Source organism: Macaca nemestrina, chromosome X (genome assembly GCF_043159975.1).
Source record: "Macaca nemestrina isolate mMacNem1 chromosome X, mMacNem.hap1, whole genome shotgun sequence".
Taxonomy (NCBI): Eukaryota; Metazoa; Chordata; class Mammalia; order Primates; family Cercopithecidae; genus Macaca; species Macaca nemestrina.
The window spans coordinates 85,021,671-85,047,955 of NC_092145.1; the positions used below are offsets into that span (position 1 = coordinate 85,021,671).

Below are 26,285 nucleotides of genomic sequence, written 5' to 3' on the forward strand. Positions count from 1 at the left end.
AGACACAGAATCAACATAAATGTCCATCAATAGCAAACTGGATAAAGAAAATGTGGTACGTATACACCATGGAATATTATGCAACCATAAAAAAGAATGAAATCATGTCCTTTGCAGGAACATGGATGGAGCTTGAGGCCATTATCCTTAGAAAACTAATGCAGGAACAGAAAGCCAAATACTGCATGTTCTCACTTATAAGTGGGAGCTAAATGATGAGAACACATGGACACAAAGAGGGGAACATTAGACACTGGGGCCTACTTGAGGATGGTGAGAGGAGGGAGAGGATCAGAAAAAAATATCTCTTGGGTACTAGGCTTAGTACCTGGGTGACAAAATAATCTGTACAACAAACTCCTGTGACATGAGTTTACCTATATAACAAACCTGCACATATACTCCTGAACCTAAAATAAAAGTTACAAAAAGTAAAAAAATAAAATAATGGGTTGAAAGGAATTTTTAAAAGACCTAAATAGATATATTGTGTTCATTGATTGGAAGATAACATTGTAAAGATGTCAATTTCCCCATATTGATCCACAGATTTATTGTAATTCCTATAAAAATCCCAACAAGGATTTTTGTAGACATAGGCAAGCGTATTTTAAGTTATATGCAAAGGTACAGGCCCCAGAATAGGTGGTACAGGCCCCAGAATAGGTAAAACAACCCTGGAAAAGAAAAAAAAAAGGAGAAGGAATCACTCTAGCACGTATTAACACTTACTATATAGCTACCATAATCACAACAGCATGGTATTAGTGGAGGGTAGACATATAGCTCCATGAGACAAAATAGAGAACTCAAAAATACGCTCACATAAATATGCATGACTAAAGTCAAACCCAATTCAATGTAGGAAACATAGCCTTTTCAACAAATGATGCTGGAGCAATTGGATATCCCTAGGCAAGAAAAGTAACCCTGAAATAATCTTCACAGTTTATATAAAAGTTAATTCAAAATGTATCATAGACTTAAATATAAAAGTAAAATTATAAAACTTTTTTGAAAAATAGGAGAAAATCTTTGGGAACTAGACTTGACACAAAAAGTATGATCCATAAAAGAAAAAATTGATAAACTGAACCTCACCAAAATTTAAAACTTTTGCTCTGTGAAAGCCTATGTGAGCATAATAAAAAGATAAGCTTATAGACTAGGAGAAAATATTTCCAAACCACATATTTGAAAATGAACTTATATCTAGAATATATAAAGAACTCTCAAAACTCAACAGTAAATTAACTAAGGGGACATAGAGATTGCAGATCAGTACATGAAAAGATGTTCAATACCATTAGCCATCAGAGAAATGAAAATTAAAATTACTATGAAATACTACTACATACCTATCCAAATGGCTAATATTAAAAATAGTGACAGTGCCAAATGCTAGCAAGAATATGGAGAAACAGAACCATATGGTGGGAATGTAAAATAGTACAGTCACTATGGTAAAGTAAAATTATAAATTTTGTATAAAGTAAAATTATAAATTATGGTAAATAGTTTGGCAGTTTCTTGGAAAAAAAAACTAAACATGCAACTATCATATGACCCAGCAACTGGATTCTTGGGCATTTATCCCAGAAAAACAAAAACTTATGTTCAAACAAAAACCTATACACAAATGTTCATGGCAGCTTTCTCTGTAATTGCCAAAAACTGGAATAAGCCTTGATGTCCTTCAACAGGTGACTGGTTAAACAAACTACAGTTCATCCACACAATGAAACATTACTCAGCAATAAAAAGGAACAAACTATTAATACGCACAACAATTTGGATGGATTCCAAGGGGACTATGCTGAGTGAAAAAAAGTAAATCCCAAAAGTGTACATACCATATGATTCCATTTATATGATATTTTAGAAACGACAAAACTGTAGAAACAGGAGATTAGTGGTTGTCAGGGGTCAGAGATAGGGTAAAGGGAGGGTATACAGGGAGGCAGTGGATATGTTTACAAAAGGACCAAACAAGGGATCCTTTTGATGTTGGAAGTGTTCTGTATCTCAACTGTGGCAGTAGATACACAAGGCTACACAGATAAGATTGTATAAAACTAAATATATACATATATATGTACAAGTAAATCTGGAGAAATATGAATAAGATGGGTAGATTGTATCAATGTCAATTCCTGGTCATGATATTATACTATAGTTTCGTAAACTGTTACCATTAGCGGAAACTAGAGTGTACAAAGGAGCTCCCTGTATTATTTCTTAAAATTGCGTGTGAATCTACAATTTTCTCAATAACAACATCAGTTTAAAATGCTGGGGACACAGACAGGAGTGATGGCCCATGCCTGTAGTCCCAGTTACTCTGGAGGTTGAGGTGAGAGGATCTCTAGCATCCAAAACTTCAAGGCCAGCCTGAGCATCATAGTGAGACCCCCTATTTAAAAAGAAAAAAAAAAATGATGCTGAAGACAGTTTAAAGAAAAGAGAAATCAGTGAACACTAGGAGCTAGTATGGGTTCATTAAGAAAAAAACTCATTCACCGTCCCCTCCCTTTCTTCCTTCCTTTACTTTTGATATAAATGTTATCAGGTGAGTGCTATAACTGTTTTTATATCCTGAGTTTAGGAAAGTATTTGACGGTGTCTCACAATAGCTTTATAGAGTCAAAATTGATGTGCCACATTAGAGCTGAGAGAACTTTTAAACATTTCAAAGACCATACTCAAGACTGATTGAAAGATTAAATGTCAATCAATGGTCCCTAGCCAAATGCTAAAAGGCCACATATCCTTCAAGATTTCCACTGATGGTTTGAAAACCAAACAGAAAGCTTATAGTTGACTGAATCTGCAGATGGTCTGAAGCACACAAGGGTAGCTGATATTTGAATGGTCAGAATTAGGAATTAACAGACTATACTGGCTGTTACATACACAATGAAATCTAACATAAACAAAAAGCCTTTCACAAAGGTCCAGACTTACAATTAAATAAACACAGCAGCATCTGTGAAAGAGTTTTAAGTTGATGGAAAGCCCAGTGAACCATCATAATCTCAGACTTCATTTCTTACTGTTTCTGCTACACTGACAACTTTGCCATTCCTCAAACACACCAAGAACACATTCTAGACTCAGGACCTTTGCACATGCTATTTTCTGTGTCCAGTTGATTCTTCTCCCAATTATCTGCATGATGTTATCCTTCATTTCTTCTGGGTCTTGCTTTATCACAGAGGCATTTCTTGACCACATAAGTGAGACAGCAACTCCCACCCCTCACTTTTTATATATCCCTTTCGTTACTCTAAGTTTCTCCTGTATTTGCTTCCACTTGATATATTATAGATCTATTTTTTATATTTTTTGTCTGCCCCCACCCCAGCTCCCATCAAAATGGGAGCAGGTAACAGGAACTTTGTTTTCTTCCTAGCCAGATACAGATTTTGTTGGACTTAAAATATATACGAGTTGCAGAATTTTCTTCAAGAACAATAATACAAAATTACAAATACAACATTAGTTATAGGGCCTTAGAAGATGTCCCTGCAAGTAAAGGGCCTTGGAATTTTTTTTTTTTTTTTTTTTTTTTTTGAGACGGAGTCTCGCTCTGTCGCCCAGGCTGGAGTGCAGTGGCCGGATCTCAGCTCACTGCAAGCTCCGCCTCCCGGGTTTATGCCATTCTCTTGCCTCAGCCTCCCAAGCAGCTGGGACTACAGGCGCCCGCCACCTCGCCCGGCTAGATTTTTGTATTTTTTAGTAGAGACAGGGTTTCACCGTATTAGCCAGGATGGTCTCGATCTCCTGACCTCGTGATCCGCCTGTCTCGGCCTCCCAAAGTGCTGGGATTACAGGCTTGAGCCACCGCGCCCGGCCGGGCCTTGGAATTTAAGCTTCATTCACTTTATAGTAAATCTACCTCTAATCACTGTTATAGCCCCAGTTCCTAGCACAGCTCCTCATACATGTGTGAAGCCACCATACTTGAGTTCTTACCCAATGAACTGATAACCTACATACTAAAACCTACATACATAAAAACTAACTCAAAGCCCAGTCGCAGTATACTTTTGTAACAAATAGCTGAGTGTCCACCAATCACAGCAGCCAAGCTTCAGTCAATTGCAGGTAGCTAACTGATTACACCATGCTCAAATAAGGCAAAAGCAGAGCTGTAACCAATCAAGCTGTCTCTCTTAGGGCGCTCAGTTTTTTGTCCATAAATGCTGCAGGCAAGAGTTCTGTTAACCTGTTCTGGTTTTGAGGGCTGCCCAATTTGTGAATCATTCTTTGCTCAATTAAACTCCGTTAAATTCAGTTTGTCTAAAGTTTTTCTTTTAACAGATTGGCATCAGAAGTCGGATCCAAAGTAGAACTGCAGTGACCGCCAGTAGCACTGAGTGACTAAGTAAAGGTACCCAACAGAGCCCATTATGCCCACTGATCTATTAGAGCAACTGGGGTCATGGGTGATTTCTCTCTCTGATACTGGGCTCCACAAATTTGTTGCTTGGGCTCTCGAATTTATTTTAGCTTTTTTTTTTTTTTTTTTTTTTAATCCACAATGGGTTCAGAAGTCACAATAGAAACAGGAATGGGTACTGTATGGGGGTGCCACAGGTGTCTGCCTGCGTCAGACAGAAACTGGAATAGGTTCAATAGGTAGGTAAGGTTACTAGAATATGATAGGAAATCATATAATATCTAGATCCAAAAAGTCTAGAACTCCTCCATGTGGAACTCTAGCAAATTTCATGTATAAGAACTATGGATATAGAAGTTGTGCTTTTTTAGAGAAATGGGTGAACGTAGAGTAACTTAGAGTTACACGGTGGGAAAACTCCTTACAAAAGGCAAACAGTTGGGTGTCTTTACAATTACAACATCTGCAGGGACCAAGAGGACTTTGTGGTATAAATTTTAAACCAAAAACAAGGGGTCCCAAACTAAAGTACCCTGTGCTCTGAGATGTCTACCTTTATCATAAACAGCCAGAGAATTGGAAAATAAATTGTCAGTTTTTACACAAGACATCTGATGAACTCACTCACTTTGTCCTGCACTATTTCCTCACTAGAAGTAGTCCCCAAAGGCTTCACTCCTTGGATGATAATTAACCAATTTCTCAGAGAGAAATAAAGAATATTTCCGTGGTGGAGGTTTCAAATTATGTCTAAAAGATTCCTGTGTCCAAACCTGTCGAATACCACTTGGGCCATTTTCAGAAAAATATTGTAAGAATTAGTTCTTTCTGTTTTCTGTACTTACTCTTGCTTTTCCCTTAGGAACCTCTCAGTTGACTGAAACCTCTCTTCTCAAAACCCTGCTGACTATATGTTCTGCCAACCCTGTCTACCTCTTTCTTGTCAACATGATGTTTAGAGAGAGAAAATATTTTATGTTGACTGATGATTCTGACTATTCTTTATCTTTCTCTCCATCTTTTTCTTTATCCTCCTCTGCCTACTGTAAACCAAAACTAAAATTCTAAGATACCCCCAACCACCTGAATGGACTTCCTCCTAGGCCAGGGTACTTTAAAATTTAACTTGAGAGACTGGTTCAGGCCATAACAGGAAGTGGGGGTCAGACATGCCTCATTAGGCCTCTTCAGCATTAATATCAACATAGTGTGATAAGAAACATTTATAATCTATTCTCTCTGAAGCCTGCTACCTGGAGGCTTCATTTGCATGATAAAACCTTGGTCTCCACAACCTCTTATCTCAACATAGACATTCCTTTCTATTGATAACTCTTTCAACCAATTGCCAATTAGAAAAATTGTAAATCTACATACAACCTGAAGCATCCCCACCCCCACCCTTCTTCAAGTTGTCCTGCCTTTTGGACTGAACCAATGTATTTCTTAAATGTGTTTGATTGAAGTTTCACATCTCCCTAAAATATATAAAACCAAGCTGCACCCCAAACACCTTGGGCACATATTCTGAGGATCTCCTGAGGGCTGTGTTGTGGGCCATGGTCACTCATATTTGGATCAGAATAAATCTCTTCAAAAATATTTTACAGAGTTTGACTCTTTTCATCGATAGTACCTAAATTTATTAACCTTTTTGCTTATTTTCCCATCTCAGGATAAAAAAGTTGTTTAGAGAAGTTCAGCCCTCAGATAAACATGGCCTGCTTCTTTAACCACTTTGTGCCTTCGTCAAAATCTTAAACTCAGAACAATAGTGAAATGTATCCTAGGCTGGCATAGAAGATGCTTTGTCTGCCCTATTTATTAATGGGAACCACTCTGAACTCAGTAATCTAATTTAAAAACTTGGGCTGGGAATCTGCCTATTTTTAGTTATTTTGAGACGTTTTATAAAATAAATTTACATCTATACAGGAAATCTCCATTTATAAGGCTGTCTCTGTCTCTGCACCTGGAAGAGAGGCAGGACTCTTACTAGAAGTTCTTACAATGGAGAAAGCATTGACTTAAATTTACATAACAAGCCTTACCTTTGTTTAAGGTGATTTTCTTGACCATCTTGTCTTAACTGGGACTTTATCTATACCTTCCTTTCTCAGTTTGAGCAAATGACAATTAGTGCTGAAATCTAAGTTCCAAACCTTTGAGACATAAATTTTCTACCTTCTTTTACCTAAGAATCACCACTTTAGAAATGCAAATTTGGCGTAGAAAATTTTAGATGCTTCTTAAAAATGAGATGACTAAAATGGACAGTATTGGGGTTAAAACAAAAGTTGAATCTAACAAAGGATGGATGGACCACAGGGACTCCCTGTTGGTCTCCCTACATTTCAGGGACCCAAACCAGTCCATTCTATTTACCTCAGTTTGGAGAAATTTTAAAAGCCCAAAGACAAATATAATGAGAAGCCTAACTAAAAATTGCTTAGCGCAATAATCAGGCAGGTCATTTAAAAAAAGGACAAAGGTCCCTTGACTCAATCCCTACTGCTACAATGAGTAAAATGGTCAGAGGTCGAAGAAAATAGGTATCTTCAGAGTAAATGGTGTTGCGGAAAGATGAATAGGCCCTTAGAAGAAAAGATGATGTTGTGACAAGGTTTGTCTGGTTGCAATGGACTTCTGGCCTTCTCTCTTGTGATAACAGTTAATCTTCAGAGGACGGAGGACAATTGAGTTCCTTTTGTAGTCTCTAGGCAGATGGAGGGGAACTCAGAAAGCCTCTGTATTTTGCTGTTTTTCTTTTTTCCTTTTTTTTTGTTTTTTGTTTTTGAGATGGAGTTTCACTCTTGTAGCCCAGGCTGGAGGAGTGCAATGGTGTGATTGGACGGGGGGAGAGGACAAAGACGACTAAGATAGCGCATTTCCAGGTTCTTCATCACCAACTTACCCGCGAGTGGGAAAATGCAGCCCACGCCCGGGAAAAATGCAGACCAACTGCGCAGGCACAACGTGACCTCCGAACGAGGAGACTGAAACCTACCTAGCTGCACCTAGGGAATGCCCCCCGACAGGCCCGTGTCCCGCCTACTGCCCTCCCACTCCCAGGCCCTAGACATAAAAAACCGCTCCTGGTAGACGTCCGGGGCGAACTTCCTCGGCCCCTCCTCATATGCGGACCTAGGAACCTTGCCCGAGAATGCTGGAGTGACTTCCTCGACCTCCACCACCAGAGACCAGTGAACCTCGCCCTCCACCTCCGGAGACAGGTGAACCTCACCCTTTCCTCCTTCACATTGGCTAACTAATAAAGTTTTTTTTACCTTGCCTACTTGCCTCATCTCTGGCACCTGCTCCGGTGGTCACATAAAACAAATCAGGTGGTGCCCAAACCCGGGAGGAGACCCCTCCTCAGGGCCCCCGAGGCCCGGGGAGCCTCCTCCTCCTTCCACGCTGCGGACAGACCAGGACCCAGATGCTACTTTCCACACCTCCAAACCTCCTAGGGGTGAGTACCTCTTGCCTCCCTCTCATACTCCTTGGCCAGAAGTCCTGCGCAGGCCCAAGGCTTTTTGGTCACCAGGTGACCCACAGAAGAGTTCCCAAAGGTTCTGCCTAAAGGAACTCCATTCCAGTCCGCATGAGAACCATCCAGGACGGAGACATCCACCTGGAGGTAATCTCCATTCCGGCTCCAGGAGCCATCCGGTCTCTAGTGGCTCCAAAGGATGCTTTGTAGCCAGATAGAGCCTGGTTTCTGCTTACCGCGAGAGAAAGGCAATGGGAAATCCCCAATCCAAAATACCTAGAGACACCCCTTTAGGGTGTCTTCTAACTAATCTCAAAACTTTACAATTAGAGCAGGATCTTAAGCAAAAGCGACTGATTTTCCTCTCCACTGTGGCGTGGCCACAATATAAATTAGACAACCAGTCTCAATGGCCGCCTGAAGGCACCCTAGACAGTAACATTTTAATCAACCTCGGTAATTTCTGCCGGCGCTTAGGCAAGTGGTCTGAAATAAATTATATACAAGGGTTTTGGGATTTGCGTTCTCGACCAGACTTGTGTAGCCAGTGTTCCTTGGCCCAAGTCATGTTGGCTAAAGGCGCGGATCTAGCAAAGCCAGAAAAGGAAGAGTCATCCTTCCTGTCTGACTCGCCCGAAGACCTCACAAATTCCTACTCTAGGCCCCTGGCGTCAGCTTCCCCTCCCTCCCTTCCACTCCCGCTGTATACTCCACCTCCCCCTCCCGCTTCTGCTCCACCTTCCCCTCCCGCTTCCGCTGTAGTTCCGCCCTCCACCTCAGTCCCGCCTACCATTGTTGAGGCTGCCCCTCCCTCCATCCCCTCGGCACTTCCGCCTAGCCACCTTAGTTCGCCTATATCCTCCCATACCCGCTCTAAAGATTGCCTAACCGCCCCCGCCCTTACTCCCACCCTATCCAACCCCCCTGCAGTTTTAGCGCCCTTGCGTGAGGTGGCAGAAGCAGAAGGCGTGGTTAGAGTTCATGTTCCCTTCTCACTAGCAGACCTTTCAAAAATTGAAAAACGTTTAGGAGATTTTTCTGCCAATCCTACAGTCTATACCAAAGAATTTAGGTACCTTTGCCAGGCCTACGATCTAACCTGGCATGACCTTCATGTTATTCTTACCTCTACTCTAAACCCAGAGGAGTGAGAGTGCATCCTAGTGGCCGCCAGGCAGCACGCCCATCAGCTGCATTTAACAGATGCTGCTATCCCAGTAGGGGAACAGGCAGTCCCATCTGTGGACCCAGAATGGGACTATCAAGTAGGCCAGCCGGGTCGCCGAAGATGAGACATAATGACTCAATGTCTTCTGGCTGGCAGGCAGGCAGTCTCAAATAAGGTAGTTAATTTTAACAAACTAAAAGAAATTATTCAAGGTCCAGATGAAAATCCGGCCACATTCTTAAACAGGCTGACTGAGGCTTTAACTCAATACACCTGGTTAGACCCAGCTTCCCCAGCTGGGGCCACTATCCTAGCACCATATTTTATTTCACAATCGGCCTCAGATATTTGGAAAAAACTCCAAAAGGCAGAGGATGGACCTCAAACCCCTATCCAAGACCTAGTCAAGTCGGCCTTCAAGGTCTTTAACTCTAGGGAGGAGACGGCTGAGGCCCAACGACAGGCCCGCCTAAAACAGAAAGTACAGCTCCAAACCCAAGCCTTAGTTGCTGCTCTGCAGCCTAGTCTTAACCCAAAACCGGAGAGCAAAGCACCCAGAGGTCCAAAGTCAGCAAAAGGGGCCTGCTATAAATGTGGAACCCCTGGGCACTGGGCTGATAAATGTCCCCAGAATCCCCAACCGTCTAGTCCAACACAGCCATGCTACAAGTGTGGAGTTGCTGGACACTGGGCTAACAAGTGCCCTAGACCTCGTCCACCAACAACTCCCTGTCCAGCATGCCACGAAGAAGGGCACTGGAAGTCAGATTGCCCCACCCTGAAAACAGGCATGGCGCCTCAACGTGATGTCCCTTCTCAGGACCCTGGGAGCTCCTTCCAGCTCTTACACCTGGACGACGACTGAAGGTGCCGGGACTCGGGGACCCCTATCACCCTCGCCGAGCCACGGGTAACTCTCCTGGTAGCAGGTAAGACAATAATTTTTTAATTGACACCGGGGCTACCTACACTGTTTTGCCGTCTTTCAAAGGGCCTAGCCTCCCCTCCAATATCTTTGTTGTAGGAGTTGATGGCTCCCCGTCCAGCCCTCGAAAAACATCGCCTCTTAATTGCTGCCTGGCCAACAACTATTTTGCGCACTCGTTCCTCATCATCTCCTCATGCCCCACTCCTCTACTAGGCCGAGATATCCTAAGTCAACTGAAAGCCTGTATCTCCCTTCCTACTAGCTACCCCCACCCCACCTGCCATCTACTTCTAGTATTAACTAACTCAAATGACTCCAACAACCCTACTAACCCTTTCCCTAATTTCCCCATTCCTATAGACCCCCAAGTGTGGGACACCTCCACTCCTGTCGTGGCGGACCATCATCCACCAACACTCATAAAACTTAAAAACCCATCTCAGTTTCCAACCCGCCCACAGTTCTCTCTCTCTCCACAACACTTACGAGGACTGAAACCAATCATTACTAGGTTACTCAGCCAACACATACTCATCCCCACTCATTCTCCCTGTAACACCCCAATTCTACCTGTAAAGAAGGCAGATGGGACTTTTTGGTTAGTGCAAGATCTTCATCTTATCAATGAGGCTGTTTACCCCACCCATCCAGTAGTTCCCAATCCCTATACCCTTCTCTCTCTTATCCCATCTAACACAACACACTTTACTGTGCTAGATCTAAAAGATGCATTTTTCTCTACTCCCTTACACCCCGATTGTCAGTTTCTCTTTGCCTTTACATGGGAAGACCCAGACACCCATGCCTCCACCCAACTGACATGGACAGTGCTTCCCCAAGGGTTCCAAGATAGCCCCCATTTCTTTGGGCAAGCTCTTGCAAAAGACTTGGCCTCCTGTCCTCTTACAAATAGTAAAATTCTCCAATATGTAGATGACCTTTTACTCTGTAGTCCCACAAGACAGGACTCTCTTTTAGACACTGCAATCCTCCTTAATCATCTAGGATCCAGAGGTTACCGAGTATCCAAACACAGAGCTCAACTCTCACAACAATGTGTCATATATTTAGGCATTGAAATCACTCCCACAACACGCTCCCTCACCACGGACCGTTTAATACAAAATCTTTCTCCTCCCCAAGACGCTAAAGAAATCCAATCCTTCCTAGGCCTAGTGGGGTTTTTCAGACACTGGATTCCTAATTTCGGAATCTTGGCTAAACCTCTATATGCAGCTGTCAAGGAGACTCCTCAAGGACCTTTGTCTAATCCAAAGTTAATCTATAAACATTTCACTCACCTAAAAAACTGCCTTCTCTCACATCCTACTCTCTCACTCCCAGACTTCCAACGCCCCTTCCAACTTTTCACAGATGAAAGACAAAAAGTTGCTATTGGCCTTTTAGCCCAACCTGTAGGTACCACATACCGTCCTGTGGCATATCTATCCAAACAATTAGATCCCACTGTACAAGGGTGGAAGCCCTGCCTTCAGGCCCTAGCAGCAGCAGCCTGTCTAACCCAGGAAGCAAAGAAACTCATTAGAGGCTGTAATCTAACAGTCTTCTCTACTCACCGCCTTCAAGACCTTATTGCCCACAAAAGTATTAGCCACCTAACCCTGTCTAGGCTCCAACTTTTCCACCTCTTGTTCATAGAAGACTCTACCATTGCCCTAGGAGTCTGCTCCTCTCTAAATCCAGCAACCTTACTCCCCAACCCTCTCAAACAACACCATACTGAACACTCCTGTCCAGAACTTTTAGAGGCCCAACCACCTAGTCACTTACAACTTTACACCATCTTAAAGGACATACATAACTCCTTACACATAGGACCTAAGGCCCTACATAATCTCCTAAGCCCTCTCATTCACTGCCCCACACTCATGAAATACCTAACTATAATCAATCAACAGTGTTCCACATGCCTCAGGTCAAACCCTCAAGGAGGACTATGCAACCCCCATCCAAGTCACCAACTCAGAGGACACCAACCAGGCGAAGATTGGCAGATTGACTTTACCCACATGCCAAAACACAAAAAATTCAAATATCTTTTAACCCTTGTTGATACCTTTTCAGGATGGATAGAAGCCTATCCTACCACAGGAGAAACTGCCAATATAGTTGCCTCCATACTCACTGAACACATTATTCCTAGGTTTTGCCTCCCACTCACTCTTCAGTCTGACAACGGCCCAGCTTTCATCTCCAAAGTAGTCCAACAGGTGGCGACCCTCCTACACATTACCTGGAAACTCCACATCCCTTATAGACCTCAGTCCTCCGGTAAAGTAGAGAAGGCCGACAGGCTCATCAAGCAACAACTCACCAAACTCTCACTCGAGACTCGACAATCATGGGTAACTCTCCTTCCCCTGGCCCTAACTCAGCTGCGAGCTGCCCCACAGAGTCCGACAGGCCTCAGTCCGTTTGAACTAGTCTACGGCCGGCCTCTCACCCTCCAGCAGCTCCCTACCCTTTCCTCTCCGCTGGCAAACTATCTTCCATACCTCACCCTCTTAAGACAACTCCTAAGGCAACATGCAGAACTAGCACACCCCCCTCCAACAGATACCTATAGCCCACATACCTCTCTCAGCCCAGGGGACCAAGTATACTTAAAAGACATCCAAGCCAAAGATCTCCAGCCCAGGTGGAAAGGCCTGTATACTGTCCTCCTGTCCACACACACAGCAGCCAAGCTGTTAGGTCACACACACTGGGTCCACATATCACAATTTAAAAAAAGCCCCCACAGAGGACGACCAGTGGAAATCTACTAGACTCGCCCCTACCCGCCTCAAACTCACCAAACTCCCTTAACCACCTTTATAGAACACCTCCAGTGGCAAGGTGCGTTCTACAATTACACTGAAAATGAAGTCCTACGTTACACTTCCATTACTCTTACATTACTACTCTTCTCATACACTTCACCGTCCATTACTAAGCCTACTTTCATATGGAGATTCTCTATAGTTGAAACATGGACCACCAACAACAAACAACATTCACAGCTACAAGGTACTGCAGACTGCTCACCCCAAGGCTGTCAGTCCCTCCTCACCATAAATTTCACCCTCACTTCTCGCAAACATAGATGGCCTATACCGTCTCTCTGCTTTCTATATGACCAAACAGAATACAATTGTAAAAACTACTGGCAACAAACAAACCTAGGATGCCCGTATCAATATTGTAAAATCCACTATGCATCCAAAGAGAAAAACCACTTCTTCATCGAGCATGAACAATTTGGAACCTACCAATATCAACTAAATATCCAAGACCCGTGGGACCCCCGATGGGCGGACGGGGTAAAAGGAGGACTCTACGCTGATTCTGTTTCAGGTTCATATCCAGCTGCCACCCTCTTAATAAAAAGGACACTAGTCCAACAGGAAAACTCCCTCCCTAAAAACATAAAAAACCTACAAAATTTAACCTTAGCCATACAATCACAAGAACAGGCCCTACAAGATCAACTACACTCCTCCAACAAAGACCCCTTCTCATGGTTAAAGCTTGTCCATCAAGGGTTAAACTTAACACGGGCAGCTAACATAACACATCTCTCCCACTGTTTCCTCTGTGCAGCCCTTAAAGAAGCCCCCTTAGTGGCAGTCCCCTTACCTACTGCTTTCAAGGCTACAACTGACTCTACAAGCACCTCCCCAAAACGGTTCTTACTCCAAGTCCCACTATACCAAAACCCAGAAAATCCAATCCTTCCTTTCTGCTACTCTGCCCCAAACTCCTCCTGGTGTGATTACACCCAATCGCCCAATAAGACCCAGAGAGCCCCCGTTGGAGGTTATTTCTGGTGTAATAAAACCTTCTTCAAGGTCCTTAATCACACATCCACCAGCCAATCTCTCTGTGTCCCAGTGTCCCTAGTACCTACCTTAACCCTATATAGCAAAGCAGAAGTGGCTGAACTCATTTTACCATTTAACTCTCCTCCTAATAATCTCCAAAAACGGGCCGTCTTCCTTCCCTTAGTAATCAGAATTTCTCTAGCCTCCTCCTTAGTGGTGTCAGGGCTCGGAACTGGGGCACTCACCCACTCCGTACAGTCTACTCGATCCCTAACCGCACAAATTCAAGAAGCCATAGAGGCTTCGGCTGAAAGTCTAGCCTCTCTACAGCGCCAAATCACTTCAGTAGCCCAGGTGGCTGCACAGAACAGGAGAGCATTAGATCTTCTTACAGCGGAAAAAGGAGGAACATGTCTTTTCTTAGGAGAAGAACGCTGCTATTACATAAACGAGTCAGGTCTAGTTGACACCAACATCCAAACTCTAAACAGGATTAAAACAGAACTCAAAAACTACAACACTCTCTTAACCCCTGGTCCACCTATATGGTTATTACCAGTAATACAACAAATGCTCCCATTCCTCATTCCTATATTAATCCTTTGTCTTATCGTATGCTTTGCCCCCATTTTAATCAAATTTCTCCGAGCCAAAGTTCAAGAGATCACCTGTGTCGCCTTCAACCAGATGCTCCTACATCCCTACGTCCAGATACCAACCACAGACCCTCATGACGACGCCCTCTGACAGCAGGAAGCAGTTAGACAGATAATGACGCCCCCAATCACTATAATCAATAAAAGGTTGAACTGTCTGGATGGGGGGAGAGGACAAAGACAACTAAGATGGCGCATTTCCGGGTTCTTCATCACCAACTTACCCGTGCATGGGAAAATGCAGCCCGTGCCCAGGAAAAATGCAGACCAACTGCACAGGTGCAATGTGACGTCCGAACGAGGAGACCAAAACCTACCTAGCCAGGCCTACGGAATGCCCCCCGACAGGCCCGTGTCCTGCCTACTGCTCTCCCACTCCTAGGCCCTAGACATAAAAAAACCACTCCCAGCAGACGTCCGCTGGGAACTTCCTCGGCCCCTCCTCATATGCGGACCTAGGAACCTCACCTGAGAATGCCGGAGCGACTTCCTTGGCCTCCACCGCTGGAGACTGGTGAACCTCGCCCTTTCCTCCTTCACATTGGCTAGCTAATAAAGTTTTTTTTACCTTGCCTACTTGCCTCATCTCTGGCGCCTGCTCCGGTGGTCACATAAAACAAATCAGTGATCTCAGATCACTGCAACCTCCGCCTCCCGGGTTCAAGCTATCCTCCTGCCTCACAGCCTCCTGAGTAGCTTGGATTACAGGTGCCCCCATGGCATCTGGCTAATTTTGTATTTTTTTTTTTTAGTAGAGATGGGGTTTCACCATGTTGGCCAGGCTGGTCTTGAACTCCTGGCCTCAGGTGATCAGCCCACCTCAGCCTCCCAAAGTGCTGGGATTACAGGCGTGAGTCAACGCGCCTGGCCTATTTTGCTGTTTTTCAAGTGCTTCAGCTCAAAGTCATCAACATAACAAAAATATGTATACCAATATACATATTTTAGGGTGGTATTTCCTGAACTCCTACAATGGCCAGTTTTGTTTAATGAGCAATTCAAGAATTGTCAAGAATAAGTAAATTAAGTGAATGTAAATGGGATACAAGTTTAAGTAAACTTGTCAAAATTTCAAAAATCTTTTTCAGTAACTTAAAATCTTAAAGTCATTCTATGTTATATTAAGTACTTTAGTCCCCACCTTATACTTGGGAGATAAATTCCAAGACATCCAGTGGATGCACTGATGGACCCTCCCACCCACTCCCCCTACTCCTCGCCTACAGGCAAGGGCATTCCAAAGTTAACCTGAAAACTAGTTCAGGTGATAATGGAACATTCTTCATTATACCCTTCTCTCTTTTGAAATTCAGGCACAGCTGACTGGCATTAACATCAAAACAGAGACCTTAAAACTGATAGAACAGACCCTTTAGGTCTGATAAGAAATATTTACAATTTATTCTCTCTGAAGCCTGTTACTTCTGCTACCTGGAGGCTTTGTCTGCATGATCGGGTCTCCACAACCTCTTATCTTAACCCAGACATTCTTTCTATTGATTCCAGGTCTCTAGATAATAACTGTTTCAACCAATTACCAATCAGAAAATCTTTGAATCTGCCTATGACCTGGAAGCCCCAGCATACAGTTGCCCTGCCTTTCCACACCAAATCAATGGACACATTACATGAACTGATTGTTGTCTTATGTCTCCCTAATATGTGTAAAACCAAGCTGTAGCACATGTTCTCAGGATTTACTGGGGCTGTGTCACAGGCCATTGGTCATTCATATTTGGCTCAGAATAAATCTCTTAAAATGTTTTACAGAGTTCAACTCTTTTCATCAACGCCTGAAACCAAAGATAGTACCAAACTCTATATATACTATATTGTTATCTATACATACATACCTATGATAAGATTTAGCTTATAAATTAGGCACAGGAAGAGATTAACAACAACTAATAATAAAATACCAAAATTACAATAACATATTACAATAAAAGTAATATAGATGTGGTCTTTATCTCTGAAAGATTCTCCCCAGGGCCTGAAATCTTAAAGGAATGAATAACTCCTCCCTCCTCAGGCCCAGTCCCAAGACGCAAGATCACTTGCACCAACAGCATGCCTCAGCAAGATAGCAGAAGCAGGAAGACAGATGGCCAGAAGACACATACCCCCTGAAGACTGAGAGGCCGTCAGGGTACCGTGTTACATCAGACTGAGACACTTCCTGTTTACAGGAGACTATAAAATCCCTGCCCCGTCCTCATTTGGTGCTGACGCCATGTTAGGCCTCAGCCTGCCTGCACCCAGGCGCTCATTTAAACAGTGTGTTGGTCCACACTGCCTCGTGTTGTGTGTGCTCTTGGGGTTCGAACCAATGTAAGAACCTTTCACTCTCCCTCTCTCAAAATATCTCATTGTATTGTACTCACCTATTTCTGAACTGCAATTGACCACAGATAACTGAAACTGCAGTAAAGGAGGAATTACTGTAATCCATATTCATGAAATGTCTAGGTCATTTCTAAGTAAGTTAAAAATACCAAACTATTAATTACAAAACATAAGTTTAAAGTATACATATTTTGGCATCTTGCTTTCAAACAGTATAGGTATGCTATTTGGGTCTGTTAGTAAACATGAAAAAATTATTCTACGAGGAAGCACATATTCTAGAAATTATGAAATGCATATTCATAAAATGTTTGTATATAACAGAGGGTTTTAAATGGTTTTACTTCTTGGGTTTTCACTAGAAATTAAGATTACTAAGAGGTGAAAATCCTAATCAATATATGGTAATTTAAAATAGAAATAAAAGGAAAACAACTATTGTATGTGAGTAATGTAAGACATGTTTTTAGTAAGTGAAGCTATGAGGTATGGAAGAAAAAAAGAAGAGGGTAATTTTTATTCTAAAGTAGAATGATTGATTGTTCCAAAATGAGAAACCAAAAGGTATAGGAAAAATAAGAAACATAAAAAGAGTATAGAAGGCTTGTAGAAGATGAATCTTATGAAAGTAATTTTATGTGTGATCAAGCTAAGATTAGAAGGGAATTATTCACAAGTTTTTCTAAAAATTGAGCCTTACTACTGAATGTACACTGATGCAAAACTAGAATTTGGTACCTTGTGTTGAAACAATAAGGCTTTCTTGGAATATTGATCTGTTTCTTTTTTTTTTCTTTTTGAGACGGGGTTTCGCTCTTATTGCCCGGGCTGGAGTGCAATGGTGCGATCTTAGCTCACTGCAACCTCTGCCTCCCGGGTTCAAGCATTTCTCCTGCCTCAGCCTCCCACATAGCTGGGATTACAGGCATGTGCCACCACGTCCAGCTAATTTACTATTTTTAGTAGAGATGGGGTTTCACTATGTTGGTCAGGCTGGTCTCAAACTCCTGACCTCAGGTGATCCACCCACCTCGGCCTCCCAAAGTGCTGGCCTCCCAAAGTGCTGAGATTACAGGTGTGAGCCACTGCACCTGGCCTTTGATCTGCTCTTAACAGGAAATTTTGAAAGTTTTTTCTTTACCTTTTTAGTAGGTAACTGGCCTAGGAACAAAGTTTCTATGCTTTATCAAGATGATTCCTTGTGCTTCATGCTCTATATTGGGTTTTTGATTATTTAAGAAAACTGAGGCTGGGCGCAATTGCTTATGCCTGTAATCCCAGCACTTTGGGAGGCTGAGGCAGGAGGCAGGTGGATCACAAGGTCAGGTGTTTGAGACCAGCCTGGCCAACATAGTGAAACCCTGTCTCTACTAAAAATTAGCTGGGCGTGGTGGCGGGCACTTGTAATCCCAGCTACTCAGGAGGCTGAGTCAAGAGAATTGCTTGAACCTGGGAGGTGGAGGTTGCAGTGAGCCAAGATCGTGCCACTGCACTCCAGCCCAGGCTATAGTGCTAGACTCCATAAAAAAAAAAAAGAAAGAAGGAAAACTGAGTCCTCTAAAAGAGCTAAGGATTTTTCTACAACCATGTTTCTATATTTGCTTTTTAAAGTCTTTTAACTATCACTCTATTTAAATGATTACTGTTATTTCACAGTCACTTATCATCGTATTTTGATCAAGTGTTTCAAACCATATATTTTTTTTTCTTTCTTTATCTTCCTTCCTTCTTCCTTTCCTTTTTCTTTTTCTTTCTCTACAGTGGTGCGATCTCAGCTCACTGCTACCTCTGCCTCCCAAGTTCAAGCGATTCTCCTGCCTCAACCTGCCAAGTAGCTGGGACTACAGGGGCACACCGCCATACTTGGCTAATTTTTATATTTTTAGTAGAGATAGGGTTTTGCCATGTTGCCCAGGCTGGTCTCAAACTCATGAGTTCAAGCAGTCCACCTGCCTTGGCCTCCCAAAGTGCTTTGATTAGAGGCATGAGCCACCATGCCAGGCTGAAACCTTTGATATTTTTTACAAACTTCACAAAATCAAATTCTAATTTAAGTCTCTTTCTTGACTTTGAACTAACTTTGGGATTTTCCAGATAGGCCCTTGGAATATCTCAAAAGGACACCTCTCTTTATGAAAAGATAAATATAAACTAACTGGGCTTACTTGATATATTAAATTATATGCAAAGTGTTGTCAAATAATAAGTAAAGCTAACCCTTTGAGTAATATTTTTATGGATGTTATTAATATGTGTTTCAGAAATTATATAAAATTCATAGAAAACTAGTAGTCCTGGTATAATGATAAGTCATAAATCTAGTTATCTTAAAATGTTGTATGCAGCAAAAATAACTGAATTTCCTTGTCAATTGCATCAACATTGTAGTGAACTCTCAACAGGCCTTTATCCATGGCCATTTTAAGCCTTGTTATTCACAGATGGTTGTTTACTCTGGTACTTTCCTGAGCAACTATAAGCCTAAAGTGTTTTGTCTTCAAGGAGATTCATGGAAAGGACTCTGACAAGTACAGATTTCTGATAACTTTAATATCATACCATTAGAGTAGGTGAGAATTTCCAGATCTCTAATGAAGAAACTAGTTTTATAAAACTGCTAACCCAAACGCAGAACAAGAATTATTAAATACTAAGGAAAAGGTTTGGCAGATTTTCACACCAAGTTAGCCAGTACTGAAATTGTTAAGATACGCAATTTAAAAGAACTCTGTAAGACTGATTGAGGTCAGAATACCTATTTTACCCTATTTAATAAACAGTGCTACACCTGAATTAGAGAAACAAATCTGATATTTAAAAGAATATAAATTCAGTATTAAGCATGGACTCATGGAGGGCACAGATGGCCACCTGGTCTTTCTCAAGTCTTTAAAGCCTTCATTATTAAAAGTTCTGTACTCCCTAACTCATCATGGAGTATAAAAAAATTATGCCAATTATGAAAAAATATTAGTGTGGGGATTATTTTAAAATTGCCAAAATGGTTTATAACCAATGTTTGCTTTGTCAAACCCGTAATCCTTGGAAGACAATAAAAACTTCAGGTGGTACACTTCTATTTTCTGATGGGCCATTTGAACATTTACAGAGGAATTTCATTCATTTGCCATCTTAAATGGGATATGAGTATGTTCTCATAATAGTCTATATTCTCTGATTGGATAGGAGCTTTCCATGTAGGAAGGCCAATACTATAACAGTAGCTAAAAGGTTATTAAAACATGTATTTCCTTTATGGAGCACTCCTGGAGAAATCTCCAGCAATAGAAGTACTATTTTACTGGACAAATTATAAAGCAATTGAATAAGGTGTCATGAACACAATGGCATTATCATTGTCTTTATCACCCTCAGTCTTCCGGAAAGACTGAAAGGACAAATGGCATCTAAAAACTGAAACTGGCAAAGTTAACTGAATCAATTGGATTGTATCTTCATGAAGCTTATTTACAATGGGGAAGTGAGAAGATGTGATATGGTAGAAGGGTATGATCAGAGGTACTCTGTCAGAGAGCTGGGTGACATGGAAGAGAATGAAGTTTTACTGGGAGGAATTAGGTGGAAATATTATTATTATAATTATAGTATATACATAGCACTTAATTTATAAAGTATTTTCCAGTATAGTATGTCATTATGTCCATACTTAACTCACCTAAACTATTCTCTGGAGATCAGATTGATTTTGGCCTGTGTGAGGAAGAGCTATCATAGTCATGGTGGTTAAACAGAGAAAGCAGAGTAGTGATTGCCAACCCTGTCATCTTCTCCTTCTCTCCCCTCCCTTTGTTCTCGTTTTGAGGGTTGCTCAATTCATGAATAGTTCTTTGCTCAATTAGACTGCTAAACTTAATATTTTTCCCCACCCAGACTGTGTCCTCTGTCTCTTACTCTCCCAAAAGAAAAGAAGAACAATCATTAATGGCAAATGGCAATTGAAGTAAACCAACACCAAGAGGCAGCTTTACACTCGGGAGATAATATGTTTTTTAGTGCTCTATACATTCAAAGAAACTTCTCCAGTAACAAACTGTAGAAATGATCCCTGAAAGTATAATCTTTAACTTTAATTTGCCTAAAGATTTAAAGAGATGATAGGTACTCAATAAATATTTATTGAATGAATGAACAATAATGTAGTAGCATTATAAAGGCAAATATTACCTTAACCTACAATAACATATATATCCAGAAATACTCAGATCAAAACTGTGATCATCAGGGCTGGTCAGACCACATCTAAAATATTTTCCCCATTTTAACAAGAAAATGGGGGCGGAGGGAAGCCTTCTTTGATCCCAAAAGCCTTGGTTGGAAACCATGCACTATATCCTTCCTTTAGTGCAGCCTATCACCATGTTTTGTACTGCCCATTTCCTTGTATCTCACACATTTTAAGTTTCACAAAGTCAGAAACTATATCTTTCTCTTTCGCTATTGTATTCCTAAATACTGGCACAGTATCTGACTGACAGAAAGGTATTCAGTAAATATATGTTTAATAAAGGATAACTCAGAGAACATCCAAACAAGAGTAGCCTAGATAATGCAGAGATTTAATGCTATGTTTTTCTCACTCAAAGGCATTATATACCAGATGCATTCAAATATAAGATGTGGTTTGTGTCCTCAAGGAGCTCACAATTCAGAGGATGTGTAAAAATACAGCTACAAACTATGACTACAATATACAGTGTGGAAAGTGCAACAAAATAACAAAGGAACAGTTGAAAGTATGTTTAGTTTGGAGTTGGGGCGTTGGAGACTAGTCAGGGGGATGTGGGGATCTTTCTCCCATCTGAATAACTATGGTATGGCAGAGTTTATTATTGTGGTATTAAATAAGGAAGACTTTTGTAACAACTAGATCAGCCTACAAATGACATTAGCTATCTCCCATGAGGACAAGTTCTCCATTGCTGACACATTTCAAGCCTAGGATGGTGAGAACTTGATGGAGATATTGCAGAAGTGATTGACAAAGGAGATGGGATCTTGAGTTGGATGACTTCTATCTCCATTTTAACCCAGAGATTCTATGACACTTTTAGTCTCTGCTTTAGAGAAAGAGGGTAGAAAATCAATATTTTCGAATAAAAATCCTACGCTAATTATAACTGTTTAGCTTTGCCTTAAGGATCAATACTTAATAGAAATTATGCCTGTCCATGCAGAACATAGTAGACTTTAATCTTATACCCAAATTCCTTGCTTTGTGATAGTCTGAAATACTGCTTTCTGCCACAACATAACAAGATGAAGTGAACTGATTCTTTGAAGTCACATCTGCATCACAGTACAGCTAATGACAAGCTTCCCAATTTTTCTGGACATAACTAGGAAGAGATTCCTCCATTATCCAATGAAATCAACCATATTAAAGGCAGGGCTTCTGTTCTCAGATATTTTCAGAAACATATACTTTCCCCTCTCCCTTGTTCCCATCCTGATTACGGAACAGCGAACCTGAGGCTGATTTATTATTTAAGAACCAGTTATTGTTTTCCCACAGATTTAACAAATTTGTTCCACCTGCCCAATTATATTTCTGATTACTTTCTGGTGATTTCACTGAAGTTTTTAACCCAAGGAACTATGAAGGTCAAAAAAGATGAAAACTCAGCTAGCCTCTGACCTCAAAGAGATTATAATCTAGTAGGGAACAAAACATACATACACAAGTAACCACAATTTACACAAATCAGTATATGAGGTCCTAAGAGTAGTTTAGAGACAAAAGACTTACCTTATGGGGTAACTGGGAAGTTAGGGAGTACTCTATGTAGTCTTATTGTCCTCATTTTACAAATAAGGAAATTGAGATACAGAGAATGCAGTCTAGGGAGCTGAGGTTTTCCAGAAGCAAAAACAAAACAAAACAAAACAAAAAACCTTAAATATTTGCAAATAATGGTCCTATATACTAGAGTGAGTAAGCATTCACATCTTAAAGCAATGTAACAAAATAATTCTGACATTATCTAAAGTGTGGTAAAAAAGAGGCTCAATCCTTAGTGCTTCCCTCTTATTCTTCTACATTTCTCCTTTAAAAGTGTGTTCTGAATCATCCAAGCAAAAGTAATGGTGTCTAAATTCCAATAAAAACTGATTCTCTCTTTCTTCTGCAATTTATTTTACCTTTAACAATATCATTCAGGTCAGCCATAGGTTGGCTGCTCTGACTCCTGCAGCCTTTCCCCATAAACCCTCTCCCCTCCTCCCAGAGGGCAGAGAAAGAAAGCAGTGCTGAGGAGGCAACACAATCTTGGTTTCCATGTTAGGCCATTTCCATTTAACTAGGGAGTGTCATTAGTTTTGCTTGGCAAAGAAAGCCTTTCATCACCTAAACTTCAGATAAAGATTAGCTTCGCAATTCCATTTGAAGTCAATGGTCTATAAGCTAGTCCACCTAAATAAAATTTGAACAAGTGTGGAAAATGTTGGTGCTTATAAATTAACCAATCAAATCTAGATACATAGGTATAAGAATAAAATGTCTAATATATAATTACAAATGCTGTTTTCATTTTTCCAGTAAATCAGTCTCTAAGCAAATAGATTACTGATGAAACCAGCATGTAAATATTCAGAGCTGAAGAAAACAATTCTTGAATCAGTGTTCAGAACTATGATTTCAGATATGTCTCTTATCTCAAAAATGGTTCTTTTGATCTGGCCACAAGGTCATAAAATAGCCACTGAAAAGAAAATTCTACAGTAATCTTAGTCTACACTGATTAAAGTCTAATAGCTGAATTAAAGGAAGGCTAGGCTGGACAAATAATCTCTAAAGTATGGGGTCCAGTTCTGTGTGCTACATGTTAAAAGAAATAAATAACTGAGAATAGGATCCAAGTAGGGTTTCCAAAATGATAAAAAGCCTGAAAATCACTCATAAAAGAAAGGAATGAAAAAAACTGGGGCATAGAGGTAAAAGTAAGAGGACCCATAAAAGCTATCTTAAATAGTTGTATTAGTCTGTTATCGCACTGCTACAAATACCTGAGACTGGGTAATTTATAAAGAAAAAAAGGTTTAATTGGCTCACAGTTCCACAGGCTGCACAGGAAGCATGGCTGGAGAGGCCTCAGGAAACTTTCAATCATGGCGAAGGCAAGGGGGAACAGACACATCTTACATGGCCAGAACAGGAGGAAGAGAGACAAGGACGGAGATGCTACACACCTTTAAACAACCAAATCTCCTGAGAACTCACTCTCTTGAGAAAAACAAGGGGAAATCTGCCCCCATAATCCAATCACCTGCCACCAGGTCCCTCCTCCAACATTGGGGCTTACAATTCAGCATGATTTGGGTAGGGACACAAACCCAAACCATCAATAATAAAAGCACTGATCTAAAGAATATAGGACAAAAATTTCAGATATAGTAAAAGAAAGCTTTAATGGACCTGTTACAACACCCAAGTGGGTCATAGGAGAGAAATTATTTTGACAAAACTTGATGAAAATCCCTTACAATGAACTGGGCACTGTGTTAAGTACTTTACATTAATTATCTTATTAAAATTTCTCTGCAATCCTGTTATCACCACCCACATTCATGGAAATTGAAGCTTGGAGATGTTTAACAATTCCGTTAAGATCGCATTGCTAATGATGTGTGTTAGCTAGCTAAGGCAGGTCTCGTGAGAATGAATTTTTCTCATTCATTCATGAGTTTTCACTCTCTGTTTTCCATGGCAAAACCTGTCTTCTGGTTGGAGTTGGAGACCTATTGAGATGAAAGTTACCCCTGGGAACTCTACTGACATCCCTGACATTCCTACCATCAGTGTTAGAATAAAGGTGTTTTGTGATCTACTTGTGTTAGGCTGGGCTAGAGAGGTTCTATCATAGCCTAATCATAACCCTATTTGTCAATTCAATTATTCTTGCTCTACAGGTAATCCATAGAGTGAAGCCAGTAAATAGGGTTCATGAAGATACATGTTACAACAGCTGGTCAGGCAAATGTGAAGTGAGGTGCCATAACATCTTCCTCATTTCAGAGAAAGGGAAAATATCTAGGCCAAATACCGAGTTCATACATGAGACTGTAGCATTCAATTCCTATTTCCATAGGGGAGTCACTTTTCATTGACTCACAGTCTAGAAGAAATGTTCTTATTTCCTTAAGTTACAGGCAAGCAATAAAGGTGCATACCTATGGAGGAAGTTAGGACAAAAGATACTTAGGAAAGAGAGAATATAAATCCTACTAATAGGACGTAGAAACTTTTAATAACATATAAAAATTGATTAGAGTTACCTTTCTCTACTTGAATAAATTATATACCACAATTTGAAAGAAGTTTTGATAACTTTTTAGAGTTTCAGGTTCATTATTTATAACACTGCTGAACTATCATAAAGTTCATTAAAAGGTCAGAATTGTCTCAGAAATGTTAAAGTTATCTGAGAGATGGTGCTTTACTTTAAGAAGAAAGAAATTATCTCTATGGCTATTTAATAGGAAATAAAATTACTACTGAGATGAGAAGAAGACGAAAATAATACAGAGCATGATAATTTATTATGTACAATCTCAGCTGTGCTTTTACATTCATCTATGATTAATATTAATCCGCTGTTTCACCTGCTTACATTCTGAAATTGGTTGTATGCCTAAATTTTAGTGAAAATAAGTATCATTTTGATTATATGGTAGAAGAAAAAGCACAAAAATATTTTTTCAGACTTTAAAAGAGAAGTCATTTTTAATGTTTACTTTATTAAATTAAAGCTGGCTACTGAAGAATAATGCAGTAAAAACCAGAGTCAGCACAATAATATGGAAGAAAAAGATATGAGCATTCACTGAAAGGTATAATATCTGTCATAAATAGGTATTGTGCTAGAGATTTTACACGTTAATTCATCTAATTTTAAAGACAAATCTATGAGGCAAGCCATATCACCCCATTTTATAGATGAGGCAACTGAGGTTCCAGGAGGTTAAGAAACATATGGCCAAGAACACACTGTCAGTGAGGCCATTATATAGGGGCTACTAGCTGCCTTCAAATGATTAATTTACTACTTCCCTATTCAAAAGGCTATTTTTTTCTTTGAAAATATCCACAAAATTGACAAACCTTTAGTTAGACTGATGAAGTCAAAAATAAAGACTTGATTTACTAAAATTCAGAAGGAAAGAGAGGACATTACTATTAACCATAAACATACATCAAGGATTATAAGGGAATACAATGAATAACTGTATGTATACACATTATATAACTTAGACGAAATGGGAAAGTACCTAGAAAAACAAAAACTTCCAACATTGATTCAGGAAGAAGTAGAAAAGATGTATAGACCTAAAACAAGTGATTGAATTCGTAATAAAAAAATTACTCACAAAGAAAAGCCCAGGCTTAGATGGCTTCCCTGATTAATTCTAGTAAATATTTAAAGAACAATTAATATCCATGCTTCTCAAACT

At 40.6% G+C, this 26,285-nt stretch overlaps 1 protein-coding gene and 1 pseudogene across 6 annotated transcripts in view; both read right to left on the minus strand.

The window, feature by feature from the left end:
- Window positions 1-26,285, minus strand: part of LOC105476675 (ectodysplasin A) — a 438,014-nt gene that overhangs the window by 341,087 nt on the left and 70,642 nt on the right. The gene's annotated exons all lie outside the window — the stretch shown is intronic.
- Window positions 20,705-20,899, minus strand: LOC112425740 (small nucleolar RNA U3; annotated as a pseudogene).